Source organism: Ursus arctos, unplaced genomic scaffold (assembly GCF_023065955.2).
Source record: "Ursus arctos isolate Adak ecotype North America unplaced genomic scaffold, UrsArc2.0 scaffold_7, whole genome shotgun sequence".
Lineage (NCBI taxonomy): Eukaryota > Metazoa > Chordata > Mammalia > Carnivora > Ursidae > Ursus > Ursus arctos.
Genome location: NW_026623089.1, coordinates 64,515,773 through 64,530,256, shown reverse-complemented (window position 1 = coordinate 64,530,256; position 14,484 = coordinate 64,515,773).

The window sequence follows — 14,484 nt, the reverse complement described above, 5'->3', positions numbered from 1 at the left end:
TGTTCTTTAACAGTAGGCACAGGAAGAAAGAGCTCTGAGAAACTTCATGTATAATATCAAATAAAATTTCTAATCTCCCATTGCCTTCAAATATATTTTAAACAATAGGAAATGCTTAAAATAATACATTTCTTGAGTGAACATTTCTCTAACCTTAATCTATTTTTTTCTAAAGAGTTTGAGATTTTTTTCCTTCTTGGTAAGGATTCCATATATTCATAATTCTGTGAGAGGGTAAAATGAAGAGTCAACAACCTGTGTATATCTATCTATATTCATATATGTGGTAAATGTGATGTCTAACAATATCAACTACATGTCAAGTCATTTTATAGACATAAATCAAAGTATAAAGTATGCAGTTACAAAAGAAGTAAACATGCTTTTGAGGGTTATAATATGTATTGGAAAATGTACCAGCAGAAAGTCCAGAGGGATTTGGAAAAGAGAAAGGGGCCCCTAGGCTTTCAATAATTGGAAAAGACTGCATGGAGAAAGTCAAGTATGACCTGGGGGTTAAAATACAGCAAGGAAAGAAAGACCTGTCATAGTTGTCCGTTCAACTGCACTAACATAAATAAATACCTTCACCTCTTCAGAAATACTTGAACATAGGCCAAAGCAGTAGAAGAATTCAGTGTGAAATGGAATTTCATGACAGCCTTCCTTTTATGCAAATGCCATCAAAATTTCTTTATCCTCACTAATCACTTGGGCAGTCATTTCAACCCAAATAATTTAATAAGAAATATTTTTGTTCCTGGGGCACCTGGGTGGCTCGGTTTGTTGAGCATCTGACTCTTGATTTCCACTCAGGTCATGATCTCAGGGTCATGGTATCAAGCCCTGGGTTTGGCTCGCCTCTCAGCTCAGAGTCTGCTTGTCTCTCTCCCTCTGCTCCTCCCCCAACTCGTGCACTCTCTCTCTCAAATAAAATCTTTAAAAAGAAGAAAGAAATATCTTCATTCCTATTCCATTTGCACGATATGCCCTCCCTCACTCATGTGTGTGTGTGTGTGTGTGTGTGTGTATGTTTAATGTTACTTATTCTCAACATCCACCTAAAATGCTATTTCCTCTGAGAATCTGATGACAATCTATTCATTCAAGGAACAAATATGAAATATCTTACAGACGCTTTGGATACCAAGATGAACTTAAAAACAGTAACTTTAAAAACAAAATGATTCCAGCCCAGCTGAAAAAGTAACAAATGTAAAACAAAATAATTAGAGCTAAAATATAAGTATGTACAAAGTACAGTGGTTTAATCAATTCGAATTCTGTTCATAAGGGTTAGAGGGAGGTCGAGACCATCGTTCCAGAAAAGCTGGCATTTGAACTGGTACATGAAGGATAAGTAAGATTTTCCCAGTTAGAGAATTAGAAGAAAGAAATTACAGACTGGGGGAGAAAAACCAATTGGAAAAAAAGAGGCATTACTTTGCATTGTGTGCTGGTCTCATATGAACTTACTCAATGTAGTTCTTCTTGACCAACCCTGACTACCCTCTGGCACCATCATTCATCATTCTCAACCAATGCTCTGGAATCAGCTATTCCAGTCTAATTCAGCTCCCATACTAAACTGCTTTCTCTTCTTGGAATGCCTCCCCACATTTTTTTTTTTCTTTTTTATGGATAAACCCAGTTTCTTCAAGAATCAAAGAATTATTTCAGATGTTGCCTCTGGGGGCAGGGAGGGGCATCTCAACCCCTTCATTTAGGATTAGGTGCCCCTTCTTTGCAGCCCACAGGACTATGCTTATTTTTTGTCCAAGGTTTATACTTACTATAAACCTTTTCATTTAGGCTATAAAGTCTTTTCTGTTTCTCTGCTATCTAACATTCGTTGAGTGAGTACATGAATCAACAAATAAATGCATGACAACATTAAGTACCAGAAATTATGGTAGATGCAGAAGTGGAGGGGGGATACAATAAGAAGGGATGCTCTTAAGGAGTTCACAGTCCAGGTAAGTCATAAGTGGCATTATCAGTGGCTGAGGATAAAGGGAGAAGAGTAGGGGGAACTGAACTGTAGGAACCATTGGCTGATGTTGGGGGAAGAAGACAAAAAGGGAAATATTTTTGTTTGTCCCCAGTACCTACTAACACAAAGACTGAATGCTGGTAGACCCATGGCCAAAAGAACAACAGGCAGTTTTAGCTTATTTCTTCAAGCTAACATCAAAAAATCAGAAGATTTTATATAATAAGATGGATTTTTGCTTTATTTGAATAATTTGGTAACATGGAACCACATTTTCAAATGTGAGGAACAGCTGCCTTTTTTTTTTTTTTGGTAGGGCATTAACTCATTTAACATTTTTATATTAAATAAACTTATTTCAGTTAGGAAATGTGTGCTTGGCAGGGGGGAGCTAAGATGGTGGCATGGTAGGAGGCCCCTAGGCTTGCCTCCTCACTTGAACACAACTAGATTAACTATCAAATCATTCTGAATACCCAAAAAATTGACCTGAGGACTGACAAAACAAATTGCACAAGTAGAGGGAGAAAAAAGGCCACATCAAAGAAGGTAGGAAGTGCGAAGACATGGTTTGGGGGAGAAACAGATCTCAGGTGCTGTGGAGGGGATGGAGCCCTGGTCACAGAGAAAGGTGAGAGAGTAGAATGCACAGGGATATGCACAAAGAGAACACTCCCACAAAACCACTAGCTGGGAAATCAAGAGGGGCTGATTTCTGTGAGTTTTTGCAATGCACTAGGCTCAGAGACTGGAGATTTAGAAGTCAGGGGCTTGGCTGGGATAGAACCCTGAGGGTACTGTCCTGTTCCTGGAGAGAAGGCATACAAGCAACCCTGGGGCAGATGGCACTATCTGAAAATAGCCTAAGGCATGAGGGGAGAGACTATTAGCTCTTCTTGGAGCACATATGTGCGATGTGCCAGTCACAGAGTACCCACTCCTGGAACAAAAGAGCCAGAGGGCACCATTTCCCTCCCCTGCCCCTCAGCATGGGCACAAAAACCCCCGCTAAGGGAGGCTAACCTGGACACTGGCTGTTTAGCCTGCTTTGCTCCATATCCCACACTCTTACATCCTGGTGCCATTCCCCTTCTTGGTCAAACCTGCATCAGTCCCAGCGTGACAAGACTGTCCACCAGAAGACCAGCACAGGACCCTGACTACACCGTATTCCTAAAGCCTGGAGTTTTGAAAGTCTGCAGGCTTGGTTGGGATAGAGCCCAAAGTGCACTGTGCTGCTCCAGCCAGACAAGCAACACAGAGACAGACAGCATGAAAACAGTGATAAAAAAAAAAAAATGCTTGGGACACACAAGGGGAAATTATTTGTTCCTCTGGGAGTGCTTCCCTGAAAGAAGCAAGCACAAGGTCCCCTCTCTGGGGACAAAGGAGCTGGCTCGTACCATTTCCCTCCCACACCCCTCAGCATAAACCAACTTCAATAAACAGCACAGTGCCAACAATGGCTGCCTAACCTGCTTACACCAAGTCCCACCCACTCCTGTGCTCTCCTGATACTGCTTTTCTCAGGCAAGTGTGCCTAAGGACCAGCAGAGCAGGCTCGTTCCCCAGGAGTCCACCACAAACTCCTATATACATCATGTTCACCAACCATAGAGTTCTGCAAGTCTTCAGTTCTAGTGGAAGTAGCAACAGGTCTCATTTAACAAGCAAAACAGAGCACATCTAGTTAAAACTCACCACACTCTAGCCAAGGTCCAAACACTGCCTTCTGCAGGCAAGGAGAACCTCTGTAGATGGGTGATCTGAGAGATATAGCAGCCAAAACACAGCAGCAGTGTCATGCAGCACACCCCAGAGACACTCCCTGAAGCGCCAGGCCCTGGACATTATACGACCTCTTCTTCATAAAGCCATTACTTTCTGGAGCAGAAAACATAACAAGCTTCTCCAACACACAGAAGAAACAGAGACCTAGACAAAATGCCAACACAGAGGAATTCATCCAAAAAGAACAAGAAAAGTTCACTGCCAGAGATTAGGCAAAACAGATAAAAGTAATATGCCTGATGGAGAATTTAAAGTAACAATCATAAAGATACTCATCAGGCTTGAGAAAAGCATGGAAGACATGAGGGAAACCCTTACTGTGGAGACAAAAGAGTTAAAAAAACAATCAGGCAGAAATGAAAAATGTAATAACTGAGATTCGAAACGGACTGGATGCAATGACTACGAGCATGGATGAAGCAGAGGAATAAATAAGTGATACAAAAGATAGAATTATGGAAAATAATGAAGCTGAACAAAGGAGAGAAAGAATAATTATGGATCATGAGAGTAAACTTAGTTTACTCAGTGACTCCATCAAACATAATAACATAACATTCACATAATAGGAGTCCCAGAAGAAGAAGAGAGAGAAGGGAGCAGAAGGCTTATTTGAGAAATAATAGCTGAAAACTTCTATAATCTGGGGAAGGAAACAAGCATATAAATCCAGGAGGCACAGAGAACTCCCATAAAAATCAATAAAGCAGACCAACACCAGGACATATTGTAGCAAAATATAGTGATAAAGAAAAAAAATCCTAAAAGCATCAAGACACAAGTCCCTACTTACAAGGGAAGACCATAAGCTAAGCTGCAGATCTCTCCACAGAAACTAGGCAAGCTGGAAAAAAGTAGCATGATATATTCAATGTGCTGAATGGGGGAAATCTGCAGCCAAGAAAATTCTATCCAGCGAGGCTATCACTCAGAACACAAGGAGAGATGAAGAATTTCCCAGACAAACAAAAGCTAAAAGTGTCCATGACCACTAAACCACCTTGAAAGAAAATAAAAGGGGACTCTTTGAATGGGAAAAAAAAGACCAAAAGAGACAAAGACTAGAAAGGAACAAGGAAATCTCCAGAAAAAAATGATTTAACAGTAATAAAATGACATTCATTACATATCTATTAATAATTACTCTGAATGTAGATGGCAACAAAGTGACAAAGTGACAAAGATTAGAGAGGAACAGAGAAAATCTCTGGAAACAATGACTTAACAATTAATAAAATGGCACTAACTACATATCTATCAGTAATTACTGTGAATGCAAATGGACTGAATGCTCAAATCAAAGGACACAGATGTCAGATTGGATTAAAAACAAAACCCAATTATATGCTGCCTACAAGAGACTCATTTTAGACCCAAAGACACCTGCAGATTGAAAGTGAGGTATAGGGAATCATTTATCGAGCAAACGGACGTCAAAAGAAAGCCAGAGTAGCAATACGTATATCCGACAAACTAGATTTTAAACCAAAGTCTCTAATAAGAGATGAAGAACGGCCCTGTATTATAATAAAGGGGAGTATCCAACAAGAAGATCTAACAACTGTAAATATTTATGCCCCCAACCTACATATATAAAACAATTAATAACAAACATAAATGAACTCATTGCTAATAGTACAATAACAACAGGAGACTTTAACATGCCACATACATCAATGGACAGCTAATCTAAGCAGAATATCAATGAGGAAACAATGGCTTTGAATGACACACTGGACCAGATGGACTTAACAGATAAATTAAGAACATTTCATCTTAAAGCAACAGAATACACATTCTTTTCATGTGCACATGGGACATTCTCCAGAATAAATCACATACCAGGTCACAAATCAGGCCTCAGCAAGTACAAAAAAGTTGAGATCATACCATGCATATTTTCAGACCACAGCACTATGAAACTTGAAGTCAACCACAAGAAAAAAATTTAGAAAGTCCACAAATACATGGAGGTTAAACAACATGCTACTAAAGAATGAATGGGTCAACCAGGAACTCAAAGAACAAATTAAAAAATACATAGACACCAATGCAAATGAAAACACCTTTGGGATGCAGCAAAAGCAGTCATAAGAGGGAAGTATATAGCAATACAGGCCTACCTCAAGAAGCAAGAAAAATCTCAAATATACAACCTAACGTTACACCTGTAGGAGCTCAAAAAAGAACAACAAATGAAGCCAAAAGCCAAAAGAAGAAGTGAAATAATAAAGATGAGAGCAGAAATAAGTGATACAGAAACTAAAAAAATAGTAGAACAGATCAATGAGACCGGGAGCTGGTTCTTCGAAAAAATTAATAAAATTGATAACCCCCTAGCCAGACTTATCAAAAAGAAAAGAGAAAGGACCCAAATAAATAAAAACACAAATGAGAGAAGAGAAATAACAACAACACCACAGAAACAGAAAAATAATAAGAGAATACTATGAAAAATTATATGCCTACAAATTGGACAATCTAGAAGAAATGGATAAATTCCTAGAAACATATAAACTACCAAAACTGAAACAGGAAGAAATAGAAAACTTGCACAGACTGACAACCAACAAAGACATTGAATCAGTAATCAAAAATCTCCCAACAAATGAAAGTCCAGGGCCAGATAGCTTCACAGGGGAATTCTACCAAACATTTATTTTTTTTTTCTTAAAGATGTATTTATTTGTTTGAGAGAGAGAAAATGAGAGAGCACACTTGCGTGCCTGCAAGTGCAGGGGGGAGGGACAGAGGGAGGAGAGAGAATCTTTCAAGCAGAATCTCCACTGAGCATGGAGCCCAATGAGGGGCTCAATGTTAGAACACTGAGATCACCACCTGAGCCAAAATCAAGAGTTGGCCACTTAGCCCATTGTACCACCCAGGCACCCCCCTACCAAACATTTAAAGAAGAATTAATACCTATTTTCTCAAACTATTTCAAAAAATAGAAATGGAAAGAAAACTTCCAAACTCATTCTACGAGGCCAGCATTACCCTGATTCTGAAACCAAAGACTCCACTAAAGAAGAGAACTACAGGCCAATATTCTTGAGGAACACGGATACAAAAGTTCTAAACAAAATACTAGCAAATTGAGTTCAATAGTACATTAAAAGAATCATTCGCCACAACCAAGTGGGATTCATTCCTCTGCTGCAAGTGTGGTTCAATATTCACAAATCGATCAACACAATACACCACGTGAATAAAAGAAAGATAAGAACTATAGGATCCTCTCAATAGATGCAGAGAAAGCATTTGACAAAATACAACATTCATTCATGATTAAAAAAAAAAAACCCTAACAAAGAAGATTTAGAGGGAACATACCTCAACATAATAGAGGCCATATACAAGAAGCCCACAGCTAATATCAGCCTCAATGGGGAAAAACTAAGAGATTTTCTGCTATGGTCAGGAAAAAGACAGAGATGTCTACTCTTACCACTGTTATTAACATAGTACTGGAAGTCCTAGCCTCAGCAATCAGAGAACGAAAAGAAATAAAAGGCATCCAAATTGGTAAGGAAGAGGTAAAAGTTTCACTATTTGCAGATGACATGATACTCTGTATAGAAAACCCAAAAGACTCCACCAAAATATTGCTAGAACGGATACAGGAATTCAGCAAAGTGGCAGGATATAAAATCAATGCACAGAAATCTGTTGCATTTCTATACACCAATAATGAAACAGCAGAAAGAGAAATCAAGAACTCAGTTCCATTTACAATTGCGTCAAAAACCATAAGATACCTAGGTAGACTTAACCAAAGAGGTAGAAGACCTGTACTCTGAAAACTATAAAACACTGATGAAAGAAACTGAAAATGACACAAAGAAATGGAAAGACATTCCATGCTCATGGATTGGAAGAACAAATATAGTTAAAATGTCTATACTACCCAAAACAATCTTCACATTTAATGCAATCCCTATCAAAATACCAACAGCATTTTTCACAGAGCTAGAACAAACAATCCTAAAATTTGTATGAAACCACAAAAGACCCAGAATAGCCACTGGCACAAAAACAGACACATAGATCAATAGAACAGAATAGAAAATCCAGAAATGAACCCACAACTATAATCTTTGACAAAAAAGGAAAGACGATCCAATGGAAAAAAGTCTCTTCAACAAATGGTGCTGGGAAAACTGGACAGCAATAGGCAAAAGAATGAAACTGGTCTACTTTCTTACACCATACACAAAAATAACTCCAAAATGGATGAAAGACCTAAATGTGAGACAGGAAACCATCAAAATCCTGGAGAAGAATACAGGCGGGAACCTCTCTGACACCAGCCATAGCAACTTCTTACTAGATCTGTTTCTTTTGGCAAGGGAAACAAAGCAAAAATAAACTATTGGAACTTCATCAAGATAAACAGCTTCTGCACAGTGAAGGAAATAACAAAACTAAAAGGCAACAACCTTCAGAATGGGAGAAGATATTTGCAAATGACATATCTGATAAAGGGCTAGTATCCAAAATCTATAAAGAACCTATCAAACTCAACACCCAAAAACCAAATATTCTATTTTAGAAATGGGCAGAAGCCATGAATAGACATTTTTCCAAAGAAGATATCCAGATGGCTAACAGACACATGAAAAGATGCTCAACATCACTCATCATCAGGGAAATGTAAATCAAAACTACAATGAGATATCACCTCACACCTGTCGAATGGCTAAAATTAACAACACAGAAAACAACAGATGTTGGTGAGTATGTGGAGGAAGGGGAACCCTCTTACACTGTTGGTGGGAATGCAAACTGGTGCAGCCACTCTGGAAAACAGTATGGAGGTTCCTCAAAAAGTTAAAAATAGAACTACCCTATAAACCAGCAATTGCACTACTATTTTGGTATTTACCTAAAGGATACAAAAATACAGATTTGAAGGGATACGTGCACCCCAGTGTTCATAGCAGTATTATCAACAAACAATAGCCAGATTATGGAAGGAGCCCTAATGTCCATTGATGAATGTATAAAGAAGAGATATATACATAGAATGAATAAAATCTTGCCATTTGCAATGACATGGATGGAAGTAGAGGGTATTATGCTAAGCAAGATAAATCAGTCAGAAAAAGACAAATACCATATGATTTCACTCATATGTGGAATTTAAGAAACAAAACAGATGAACATAGGAGGGAAAAAAGAGGCAAACCAGGAAACAGACTCTTAATGATAGAGAACAAATTGAGGGTTAGTGGAGGGAAGGTAGGTGACAGGGTGGGTGAAATAGGTGATTGTTATTTTTCAAAAAATTTTTTTAAATCTTTTTTTTAAGATTTTATTTATTTGACAGAGAGTGAGCTCAAGCATGGCAGGCAGAGGGAGAAGGAGAGGAAGAGGGGGAAGAAGAGGAAGAGGGAGAAGAAGGCTCCCCACTGAGCAGGGAGCCTGATGCAGGGCTCAATCCCAGGACCCTGGGATCATGACCTAAGCCGAAGGCAGGTGCTTAACCGACTGAGCCACCTGGGCACCCCAGGTGATTGGTATTGATGAGGTTGTGGGATATTGGTGAGGTGAGGTGAGGTGGAGGCTGGAGCCGTCGACCAAGAAAGATTTCTTAAGACATCCTCGGTGCAAAATGGTGGTTTATTAAAGCATGAGGACAGGACCCGTGGGCAGGAAGAGCTGCACCAGGGTCATGAGGAATGGCCCATTATATACCCTCAAGTTGGGAAGGGGTTAGGGAGAGCGTTAAGTCTCTAAGGAATTTTGGAAGCAAGGTTTCCAGGACCTTGAGGGGGCTAGCTATTGTTGAGACAAGGTCATTTATTACCATCTAATAAAACCTTAGTCATGAGACCCTTCAGATGTGTATCGGTGGGCCATATGCTTGGGGGATGATTGCCAACATGTATCTTGGGGGGAGGGGCGGTTAGAGATAAAGGAAGTTTCCAAAAGAATTTTTATATGTTAAAGTAGACTTACAGGATCCTGGTGGAGGGGGAGGAGGTCAGGCTAGGGTTGCCTTTTGCCCTTAGCAAAGTATTAACATCAAGGCAGTTGAGTCCCTAGAGGAATGTTACTCTGCCTGTTTCAAGGACTTGTCAATGGGCTGTAGGTAGTAAGGAAATTTAATAATTTTTCTTCTGCCTTTGTCTCCCACATCAGTATTAAGAAGTGCACTTGTGATGAGCACCAGGTGATGTATGGAAGTGTTAAATCACTAAATTCTCCACCTGAAACTAATATTCCATTGTATGTTAACTAACTGGAACTTAAATAAAAAACTTGAAAAAAAAAAAAAAAGGAAATGTGCCATTTTAAAGAAAAGATTATGGTAAATAACTAGGCAGGCAATACTTGAATGTCACCTAAAAAGCTGAGTTGGCAGTTAAACGGTGGTTCAAGGCCACAGAAATCTGGGCCTCCCAGATTTTCTACCACTGCCCACTCCCAACCTCACCTGCAACGTCCAACAATTTGGATCAAATTGTACATATAAGTTGGGCATCATAAAACCTTCATTGTATATTGCACTCTTTATAAAGTGTCATCTTTGTAATTATTTTCCAGAGTTTCATCTCATCTGATATTAATAATGCAACCTCTCTTTCTTTTATATGTATTTTCATAGAATATCTTTGTTCATCCTCTTATTTTCAAATTTTCTGAGTAATTTTAATTTAGTGTTTTCTCTATGTACAGAATGTGCAATATAGAATTGTTTTATAATTCAACCAGTCTTTTTTTAATAGGTATGTTTTAACATATTTATATCTATGGATATAATATATGGGTTTTAGTTCTACCATTTTTTATGACTTCTCTCTTATTTTTGGCCTTTTAAATATAATTTTTCACCATATGTTCTGTGTTTGTTTTGTGTTGGTATGTGTAACCTGACAATATGGGAAGTTTGTATTTTGCCTTTGCCATTAGCTTTATTATGAAACATACTTTACCTTCTGTTTGTTTAGATAGTGCCTAGCTGCTACCTATTCAGAAATTATAACAGAATATCTGAACTTCTTTCTCTCTTCCCTCTTTGCCACCAACCGAAAAAGATATCTGAAGGAAGTTCCAGGTAGCAGATGAGCAAGTGTAAAGGCCTGGGGTAAATTATGCTAAGTGTTTTGTTTCTGTATTTGAAGAATAGCAGGGAGGCCCCAGGCACTGGAGAGAGTGGAAGGTGAGGAAGTCAGAGAAGTCACTGGGGCTGTGTGAATATTTGTCTTTTACTCTAAGTAAACTCAAATGCTATTAGAGGGTTTTTGAGCAGGAGGCTGACATCCATTCACATGTAATCCACACTTTTGTATGGAGAGGAACTGTAGGGACACCAGGCCCGGAGGCAAGGAAAGCATTTGGGAGGCTACTGAAATAATCCGGATGAGAGAAAAGAAGGCAGCTTTGGGTAGGGTGGAGAGGTAGAGAAGGGGTCAGATTCAGGATATGTTTTGAAGGTAGAATGGATCAAATTAATTGACAGATTGGGTATAGAATGTGAGAGAAAGAGGAAGGGTCATGGTGAGGACTTGACCTATGTGTTACACAGATGTTCTCCAGAGTGCTATAGGGGGTAGCAAAACCTACTATTAAACCCCAAGTTAGCAACCTTAGACTGTGCAACCTATTATTAAACTATGATAATAACTGAAATGGTGTGATAATGAAGCATGAATTTACACTAAAAAAAAATCTATGAAAAAGAATAGAAGTTCAGGAGGACCTTAATTCAAATTAGGATTTAAAATAAAAATGACATTTCTAATCATTAAAAAAAGGGATAAATAATTCAAAGGATTGGGCTGAAACAACTAATAGCCAACTGGAAGAAAGAATAACGATAGATACCTGCTACTAACTGATACATTACAATAATTGATAATCGTCCCCCCCAAATGTAAAGACTTGGAGAGACTATAAGGCTCTGAAAGAAAGGAGAACAATACTTTTTAACTCTTGAAGTAGAAAAAACTTTTACAGTACAACACAAACCACAAAAGTTCATTGAGTTCATTTTTGAAAACAAAACAAAACAAATGTGCATGACAAACACCCAATAAATAAAATCAAAAGAAACAAGAAACTGACGGAAGGGAGCTATATTTGCAAGAATCACAGACATATATGCTGTTATTTGTCAAATTTCTGTATTAATAAAAAAGTTTTGTTTTTAAAATCTCATAATAAAAATATTAAGAAGAAAAATGGAATTCTACAGAGTTCAGGAATTGGGCTGTGAACATGGGGAAAGGGGTACGGCACTGAAAACAAGAGGATACATTAAATATCTAACTAGGGGCTATAAACACCCCGCCCCCCAAATTCCCTGTCAGACCCACATAGTAGTTAACTTCCCTTTTGCCCCATTCTCTGAAAGATGACTTGATCCTTATTCTGGGGAAAGGCTGTCATGGGTGGCACTGGACTTCAAGACTCTAGAATTGGCAAGGGGCTGACTTAAAAACAGGAGAGCTAAGTTAAAAATCTGTATAGCAACACCTGCAGCCCCTTTTCCTAATGGGTTGCTTATCACTTCTCTCTACATCTCCTCCCCACCTTATTTAGTTCAGGCTGCTGTAACAAAAATAACCATTAGCTGGGTGGCTTAAATAACAAACATTTATTTTTCATACTTCTGGAGGCTGAGAAGTCTAAGATCAAGTTGCTCAACAGATCCTGTTTTGTAAGAGCCCACTTCTTGGTTTGCAGATGGACACTTCTCATGCTATCCTTACATGGCAGAGGGCTAACTCTCTCCCTCTGCTTATAAGGACACTAATCCCATCATGTGGTCTCCATTTTCCATCTTCATGAATGAATTACCTCCCAGAGGCCCCACTTTCAAGGGCCATCACATTAGGGCTTCAACACAGGAATTTAGGTGGAGACACAAATATTTGGTCCACAGCACTACCCCAGCCCAATAGAATAGCCAAGGGAAAATATTGACATTTGTAACTTAAATAGATAGCCCTAAAGTAATACCCTTTGGTCAGCAAACCCTACTTATTCATGCAGATATTGAAGCCAGCTTTTTAAGTGTCTCCTCTTAAAAGTGAACTGATAGGCAATGATCACCAGGCCTGTGAGAAACAGAAGCAAATAAACAACAGAGAATTTGGGAATTAATAAGTGCATTATAAACTCCAAAACAAGTAAATGTGATATAAGAAAGGAAAAAGTCTTGTGTGACTGTGCTGTGAAAAATATTTATCTGGTTATGATAATTAAACCATTAGTTTTGATTTTATCAAAACTGGATAGATAGGAAAGGACAGCTGTTTTCTCTTCAGGGCCTTGTTGTACTACTTGGCTATTAAAACTATGTTCAGATGAGTCCCTGAAAGTCCTAGTCAGTTTAAGAGAAGATGGGGAAAAGAGGAAGAATAAGATACTTAAATAAGAGACAAAGGGATTGAAAAGAACAAGCACAATTCTAAGTGGTCTGTTTGTTACTTGGTAATTTGCACAGTCTTAACTACGACTTTGTAATTAGTCTTGACTTTGGGATACACTTTGATGTACACTTTTGACTTTGATACCCTAAAGATTGTCAACATGAAAATCTTGGAACAATTAGAACATATAAGATCATACAGAGTTGTTGAATACAAGATCATGATAGCAAAATCAATCATATTCTTATAAACTAGCAACAAATAATTACAAAAATGCCAAGAAATTGATTTAACAAAATATGCAAAGATATTTATGGAAAAAAGTATACCAAATTCAGTAAAGAAACATTTAAGAAGACCTAAGTAAATGAAGATGATAGCATGATCAAGAATGGTAAGAATCGCCATCACGATGAGACCAATTTCTCCTCCAAATTAATCTTTACATTTAATGAAATTACAATTGAAATACCTACAGGGTTTTCCATGGACTTTGATGGGCTGATCCTAAGATTCATATGGAAAGGTGAAGAATAGGCAACTTAGTTTTCAAGGCAAATAAGAAAAGGGCACTTGTCCTACAGGAAAGCAAAATTCATTATAAAGCTAGAGTAACTGAAATAATGTGGTTTGATATGAAACGAAAATACCAGAGGAAAAGAACAGAAAGCCCATACCAGATCTACTTAAATATGAACAGTAGCACAGCAAGTGTCTAACCATCAGAGAAAGATAAAATTAGATTCCTGTATCCTTCTGTTCCAGGTAAATTGAAGAACTAAATATAAAGTGTAAATTTCAAAACGTTTAGAAAAAAATGCAGCAGATCATTTTAATGACATTGAGATGGGGGAGATTTCTTAGACAAGACCCCGAAGCATGAACTCTGAAGGGGAAGATCTGATTATATAGACCACATAGATATTTGAGTACACAGATATTTAAAACTTCCATTCAACAAAAAACAACCCATCTAGTATCCAGAATATACGAAGAACTTCTAAAAACTCATAAAGAAAGAAAAGAGAAAAGTTGGCAAAAGATGTAAAAAGGCAATTCATAGACAAGGGCACCCAAATGATCAGTAATCAAGGAGAAGATGCTCAATCTCTGGCCCAGTCAGAGAAATCCAGATTTTAAAATAATAATAACTTGACATTCATCTGATTATCGAAAAAGACTGGCAATACTAAATGTTGGGAGAGAATAAGGGAGTGAAAGCTGGCGAGTTTAAAGAGCAATTTGGCTGTATTGAGTGAAGTTAAAGATGTGTATGCTCTATGATCCAACAATTTCACTTCTAGAATATACCCTAGAAAA